The 7,877-nt window shown below is 41.0% G+C and overlaps 1 non-coding gene across 1 annotated transcript; it reads right to left on the bottom strand.

The window, feature by feature from the left end:
- Positions 1 to 1,178: 1,178 nt before the first annotated feature.
- LOC141636794 (small nucleolar RNA R71) lies at positions 1,179 to 1,285 on the bottom strand. The gene has a single exon (XR_012541379.1). It is a non-coding gene; the product is annotated as a small nucleolar RNA R71 (small nucleolar RNA).
- Between the last annotated feature and the right edge of the window lie 6,592 nt (positions 1,286 to 7,877).

Genomic DNA, 7,877 nt, shown 5'->3' on the forward strand with positions numbered 1-7,877 from the left:
CGTTTAGTTGAGTGCACGCTTCTAAACTAGTTAATTCGGTGAAATTCAGACCTAGATCGAGAGATTGGAATGAACAGACCTGTTATAAACAGTAGACTACACTAATGAGGATGAAAGCTAAGTTAGTAGTATTTTAGGGCGGATAGCGGACTGAAAGGATCTTTCCCTTACCCTTCTCATATCACACCGACTGATCTTATCTTTAGTAGAATTTTGTAATACCATGGTGAACCGACATCCTAGCATTTCTCTCTTTATTTGATTACAACTTATTTCAATTTACTACTTTTATTGTTTTCTCTCTTTTTGCCATTTAATTCAAGTTATAAGTTTAGAAATCAAATCAAAATACCCCAATTTGTTCCCGTGACAAACTAGAATAACAAGTAGATATAATAGCCTCCCTGTGGAGTACGATACCCGACTTACCTCTGAGCCGGTTGGTTTATTTTTGATAGGGTTGCAACAGCTGTGTCAAATTTTCGCGCCGTTGTCGGGGAGGCAATTAGCCTATTTGCTTGTTTATTTCGGTTTGTCTTAGTCTCAAGGGATTTATAATTCCTCGAGACAGTTCTTATTATTTTTCTTTCTTAGTTTTGTTTATGCCCAGGTCTAACAGGTCAGAATTAGTACCAGCTGATCTTCAACCGGAGCGGACTTTTCACCGTAGACAGAACTTGTTGAGAAAGAATCTTCAAAAGGAAGCCTTGAGTACTTTTGATCGTGATGTTGAAAACTTTAAATTTGCAGAAGACCAGTCTTTAGAGGAAGACACTTCTATTTCTGCAACCAAATCTGCAAAGATGCCTAACATTGCGAGTCATTCCGAGCCTGCAGCTGACTCCATTCCTAAGGGTTTTAACCTTTCAACAGAAGATGTAAATACTTTTGATATTCGGCCATCTTATATTAATCTGGTTGAAAGAAACCTATATCGTGGAGTAGCTAGTGAGGACCCGAGGAAGCGTATAGAGGTCTTTATAGATTACTGCTCTACCATTTGCGCTACTAAGGGAGTGACACAAGACAAGATAAAGGAAGTCCTTTTTCCTTTCTCTCTTACTAATGGAGCCCGAGAGTGGCTAACTGATCTGGATAGGACTGCAGCTGGAATTAACAACTGGGAGACCTTGGCCCTTGCTCTTTATAAAAGATATTTTCCACCACAAATAACTAATGAATTGAGAGGGAAGATTACGAGTTTTAAACAAACTCCAGATGAGAACTTGTATGAAGCATTGGGTCGGTTTAAGAAGCTTGTTTGGTCCATCCCACATCATGGTTTTAACCAGTCGTTTTTGTGCAACCAGTTCTATAATGGGTTGTATGATGACCACCGCGCTATTTTGGATGCTGCAGCCAATGGTCGGTTTCAAAAGAACATTGATGATGATAAGAGCTGGGGATATATAGAAGAGATGGCCACCCATTGTGCTGAATATGGGAATCCTAGAAGAGGTATTAGAATGGTTTCTACTGATAATAGTGCACTTGTGGCACAGCTGGAAGCCATGAATGCCAGATTTGATAAGTTCAAGTTGCAGGCCGCGGGGAATCAACAGACGGTTCACTTGTTGTCTAGACAAGAGACCCTCTTATGTGAGAGATGTGGTGAGAATTGTCATACTGCAGTGGAGTGCTTTGCTGAGAAGGAGCAAGTCTATGCCTTTCAACAATATAGGCAAGGAGGCTCCTATTACAATAACCAAGCTGGAGTTCATCCTAACTTGAGATAGACTAGTCAAAATGTCTTGAATCCTACACCTCCACCGCAGCAACAAGCCTATGTACCGCCTCATAAAACTCAACAACAAGGCTTTCAAAAGCCTCCTTGTTTCCCACCGCCACAACAAGGTGCCTCTTCTAGTGGCATAAGTGATATAGCGGAGTTGAAGTCGATGGTGTAAGCATTGACAATCCAATTGCAAAAAAGTGACCAAGCGAAAGATTCTTCCATTAAGTCACTTGAATCTCAAATAGCTCAACTGGCTACTAATCAAGCTTCGAGACAACCGAGTCATTTACCATCACAACCCGACAAGAAACATCATGAGACGGTAAATTTGATCAACTTGAGGAGTGGTCTTTCCTATGAAGGACCCAAAATATCAGAAAAGAACGCTGAACTTCCTGACTCGGGGACTGATGAACAGTCGTCTTTTGATGAGAAATTGCTGAATCCAAGAAAAGTCCTCGATCGACTGATCTCTGGTGGTCGATCGAGGGACTATGCTGAAAAGGCTCTCGATCGAGCACTGATGAACAGAGGGTTCTCGATTGAGTAGATGAAAGTGCTCAATCAAGCTCTATTACGGATAAAAGTATTCGATCGAGAGGTTATATTCCTCGTTCGAGTGAATCTGATGCTGAATGCGATAATTCTTTGGCGAAGAAGAATGAAGGACTAGCTATCCCAATTACGGTCCCATTTCCGATAAGATTGCAGAGCAAGAGTATTGAGCAACAATTCGGTAAGTTTGTTGAAATTTTGAAAAGTCTTCATGTTAATGTACCTTTTGCTGAGTTACTAACCCAAGTACCCTCCTATATGAAGTTTATGAAAGATATTTTAACACGTGGGAGGCACATTAATGACCATGAGACGAAGGCTTTGACTGAAGCGGGCACTGCCCTAATTCAAAATAAGACCCCACCTAAATTGTCTGACCTGGGTAGTTTCTCTATACCATGTCATATCGGGACCCATTTCATTGATAATGCATTATGCAATTTGGGAGCTAGTGTGAGTGTTTTACCACTATCTCTTGCTAAGTGCCTTGGTTTAACAAAATTTCATTGTACTAATATGACCGTATAGATGGCCGACTGTACTTTAACATAGCCCTTAGGTGTCTTAGAGTACATACCTGTTAAGATAGTTCTTTATTCCCGTCGATTTCGTAGTCTTAGACATCCCCGAAGACTCTTATACTCCTATCATTTTAGGACGACCATTTCTATTTACCGCTCGTGCAGTAATAGATGTCGGGGGGAAGACTTTGACTTTTCAGGTAGGTGATGAGGAGTTGACCTTCTATCAGTCTAGCGTTCGCAGGGTTCCTATACAAGTCCAGCCCTGTAATGCATTACCCTTTATAGATCCTGACACGGAACCTCCAATTGATAATGTTGAATCATGTGCTGCGATTTTAACACCTCCGCCCCAGATTGGGAGCAATATGGAGGACCATTCTGTCATTTATGTTGTTACAGGTCTAGGCGGATTGGACATTGGAGATCCCGGTGATAAAAGTACAGTGAAATTTGAGCTCAATGCTGACGATGATGCCAAAGACAAAGGCCATAAAAAGGAAGAAGCGGGCCAAAGAAAAGACGAGAGTAAAGGCATATGTGGATGCAGACTACTCTCCTTCAATTAATTCAAGTTCATGGAAGCCAAAAAGGACGGTCCACGATGCTGAAGGGACCTCCTCTAGTCAGAAGCACTCTTTTGGGCTATTCAAGTGTTTTGGATGATAAAACGGGACGCCATCCCGTTTGTAAAAACAATTTGTAATTTGAGTTTGTTAGACATTTTAATTGCATTTAGACAATAGTTTTAATTTAGTTAGTTTAATTAGCTTAAGACAAAATATAGACTGCTGCTGCTATTTTGGTATTTTTGCGGGAGATATATATGCGTAAATTCCAGGTTTTGGAAGATTTCTGATCATTGGGAAGCGTGCCAAAGAGGAAAGCACTCGATCGAGCACTTTTTATGTTCGATCGAGCAACTATTCAAGAAAAACTCCTTGATCGAGTAATGTGAAGCTCTTGATCGATGAGGTCATATTTGGGGGCTCTCGGTCGAGTAACAAAAGTCCTCAATCGAGCAACTGAGAGGAAAAGCTCTCGATCGAGCATTTTAAAACCACTCGATCGAGCGAAATGGACGCATATACGTGAGGGAGTATCTCTTCTTCCTTTACTTTTGTTCATTTGAAGCAAAGAATTTTCATTTTCCCCTAATATTTTCGACACCCTCCAATTCAATCAACCTAAATCTCCATTTTTCTTCCCCAAATTACCATTTTAATTACCCAAACTCTCTTTAATTATCAATTAGACCGTTTCCCCTTTAATTTCTTCACAAAATTTCGACTCAAATTGATGGTTTTGAAGCTTGGGTTTGCGAAAAATCGCCCTATTTCGATTTATTCGTATTTCATTGGTTTTAATTGCATCTATTGTTGGGTAATCAAGTCAGGTAAGTTCCACTCCCCTTTAGTTGATGTTTAATTGCATTTTTTATGGTTGATTTCGAAATTAGGGTTTCGAAAATTCAATTTGGGGAAAAATCCAATTATGATTGCTTGCATTTTGATTAGAACTTGCTTATGATTATAGGATGGATAGTAGTGTGACTGTTTCTGCTTCTACTCCTGCTACTATTCCGTCTGTTTCTGAGTTGGTAGTCCCTGCTGTTACTACCGTCACCACCACCGCAGCTGTTACTGTTGCCGCTGCTATTCTTACTCCGGTGTCGGCCCCTGCTGTGTCGACACCTACACCTGTTACTACTGCCCTTGTCACTATTGTCCCCGTTGCTGTAGTTCCTACTGTTGTTACTGCCGCCACGGGTGTTACTGTTTCTGCAGCTGCTACTGCTTCGGGTTCCCATTCTGGGGCGACTACAGGGTCTCGCGCTGCTGCGTTATGGGCTACTGCCCTACGCGAGGTCGACACTTCCATGGAGACTTTACCTGAGCTTCCGCAGGTACGTTTCATTTCCCCGTCCCGCAGAACTCGTTTTTTAAATTTAATGGACTGTAATATGACGTCGACCCGTTTCTTTTGTCAACCATCCTTAGAAAAGTTGGGGAATTTTGAGCCCGTTGCTGAGCTGCTCAACAGGACTGGGATGTCGGGTTTGACCACCATGAAAGAGCTCACATATCGACAAGTGAGCTTAGAATTTTTTAGCTCTTTCACCTTTTCACCTGCGGCCTATGCGATTGACCTAGGAAGCAAGTATATTACCTTTTGACTGTTCAACACGACCTACACCTGGACCTTAGCTAAGTTTGGGGAGAGGTTGGGTTTAGTTAGTGACGGTCTTCAGGAGGCTCCTAGGAAGCTCCTGGCTCTGCTTTGGCCTACACTTGCACATACTCTTTTCGGTCTGAGACGTGTTGCTCACGTCCACTTACCCCTAGTCCGTTACTTTCTCCGTCTGTTAGGAGAGACCATTTTTTATCGTCACGAGCCCAACAATGCTAACAATGTCGAGTTGTCCATTTTAGCGGATTATCTGAACATTGACTGCGGTAACCCCTTTGTTTTTAACATTTCTTACTTGACTGCTCAACATTTTAACACTGTCGGGCAGAAGGCGACGGGCCCAATTGCCAGCCTTTTTCCCAACTTTTCCCGTAGCCTTCAATATTTAGATAAGGATGTAGTCATTGATGTTCCTGCTATGATTGTTATGCATTGGTTAGCAAAAGACCAACGAATATGGAAGATTGGCAGTTCCACGTCCGTGACTTTACCTTCACCTAACCTACCTCGTCTTTTAACCTTGACTACTGTGTCAGGTAGGTTACAACCACCTCCACCTTCTTACCTCCTTGACCTTACTCCTCCCGCTTCTAAGAAGCGGAAGAGGCCTCCCACTGCAGTTAGGGAGACCAGAGTGGGGTCTAGACAGACACGAGCTAGGTAGATGCCCACGCCCACGTCTATCCCTACACCTACACCCTTTGTCCCTCAGCTAGCATTACCGGCTAATTTTGTTGCTCCTCATTTTTTTGAAGCGCATTAGGTCATGGACCAAGGGCGTTGTGATACGCTTTTATTGGAGATGTGAAGGAGAGTGGCTCGTATCGAGCGGGATCAGGCACTTGCCCTATTCCCTCTATATGAGTACCACATGATGAGAGGGCGTCCTGTCCCAGTTGATTGGCCACACCCTTCTTTCTACCAGTACCCGGCGGAGGGGTACCCACAACCAGCAAGCGAGGAGGACACAGCTGAGAGGGATGAGAGGTACCGAGCTGAGATAGCTGCGGGAGGTCATCTGAGGAGGAGAGGAGAGGAGGAGAAGGACCCGTGGTTGACGAGGAGGCTGACGAGTAGCTACTGGTCTACTCACTTTCCCAGCTTGCTGACTGGTTTGGGGAAGTTCGTATATATTGTATGTATTTCTTGCTTTTTATTCTTCTTCATCTCCATCTTATTTATTTCATTTTTTTTTACATATTGGTTGTATTTTTCCCGTCCCCCATTTATCCTGTTGGTGTATGCTGGAGGACAACGAGGGCGTTGTCCGTTTTGGTTTGGGGAGGGTAATGCATCCTTTGAGTCTGCATTTGCATTTGTTTTGCATTCACATTTATTGCATTTTTGCTTGCATTGTATTTTAATTCAAAAAATGAAAAATCCAAAAAATTCGAAAATTCGAAAAAATCAAAAAATATATCACGTTTATTTTTGCATATAGGTTGAGTCGGAACGGTGGATTTCAATGATGAAATTGCAATACATTTAGTCATTTCACTTAAGCCTTGTAACAAATTGATATCTTATTGGCTTTGTCTTCTTGCATATCAACGAGTTATCTTTAATTTTAGCTGAACAAATAGACTTGAACCGATAATTTTGGCAGACTACTTATAATTTGTAAGTTTTAGAGCCTTAATAACTGGTGTCATTTGTGACCAGTTCATATAGGATTGTGATTAGCATACTCCTTGCATAGCATGTTTCAATAATTTGCACGCATATGAAATTCAATTGCTTTTTGCCTACATACATCCGGTTTAGTAGTTGGTGTCACATGTAGGGAGGTTCTTATATTCCCTTTTCCTTTCATTTTTACCCATTTTACTCCACGTTTAGCCAAATTTGCCTTTTGACCCTTAACTACATCCAAATTTAGCCTGTCGTGTCAAGCTAGTTTAGTGTATGTTTTTCCAGTATTTTGTCTTTTGACCCGAATTTGGTTTCTATTGTATTGATATGGAGTTGGTATATGAAGAAGAAGGAGGATGAGTTGGAAAAAAAAGTTTAAAAAGAATTCGAAAAAAAAAAAAGATGAAAAAACAGAGAAACCGTGGAAAAGAAAGAGAAAAAGAAAAAAAAGAGTTTGATTGTTGACGGTTTTTTCTCCTATGCATTATTTTTATCCTATGAGGAGCATTTATTTGGTTTGTGAGTTTGTGTGTCGAAATAAGGGGCACTTGTGCTTATTTCTAATGATTAAGAATCGGATATTGTGGTTGTATGGAGATTATGATTTTAATGAGAATTACTTACATTTTCCCAAAAAAAAGAATCGGATATTGTTTAGTTGGTTTTGATTAGGTTGCTACCTTCACTATTAACGTTACATTTCCAAAAATGTTTTGCCTTTTCTTACCCATTGCCTCACTTTCCCATGCTTTTGTAAGCCCTAGGCTGTGACGAACCTTGTTTGGTTGGAACGTATATGTACGGTAGTTAGAATTGTCTATCATATTAGCTGCATCCATGTTTTGTGGGTCGTAGTTTAGGTGAGCGACTATTTTTCTTCTTATCTTACACTCATGCTTGCCCTTTGCTTCATGAGAGAAGAGTGACCCGTGAGACTCCATTTTTAAAGGTCTTGCAAGGTCGACAGTTCAGCTTTATTATAAACATTATACAACTCGTTTGCACTTGACTGTTTTGCTATAAGTATTAGTTGTTTACATTAAATCGGTTTAAGTGGACGATTTTTAGCTAGCTCTGAGTTTTCTATTATGTTCCATTAGTTTCCTTATAGTTTTACTCGAGGACGAGTAAAGGTTTGGTTTGGAGAGGTTTGATACGTGCATTTTATATAGTCTTTTTGAGCCTTTATTGCACGTATTTCTATGGGATTCTCATAGTATTAAGCTACCAAATGCCCCAAATAG

Source organism: Silene latifolia, chromosome Y (genome assembly GCF_048544455.1).
Source record: "Silene latifolia isolate original U9 population chromosome Y, ASM4854445v1, whole genome shotgun sequence".
In the NCBI taxonomy this organism is placed as follows: domain Eukaryota; kingdom Viridiplantae; phylum Streptophyta; class Magnoliopsida; order Caryophyllales; family Caryophyllaceae; genus Silene; species Silene latifolia.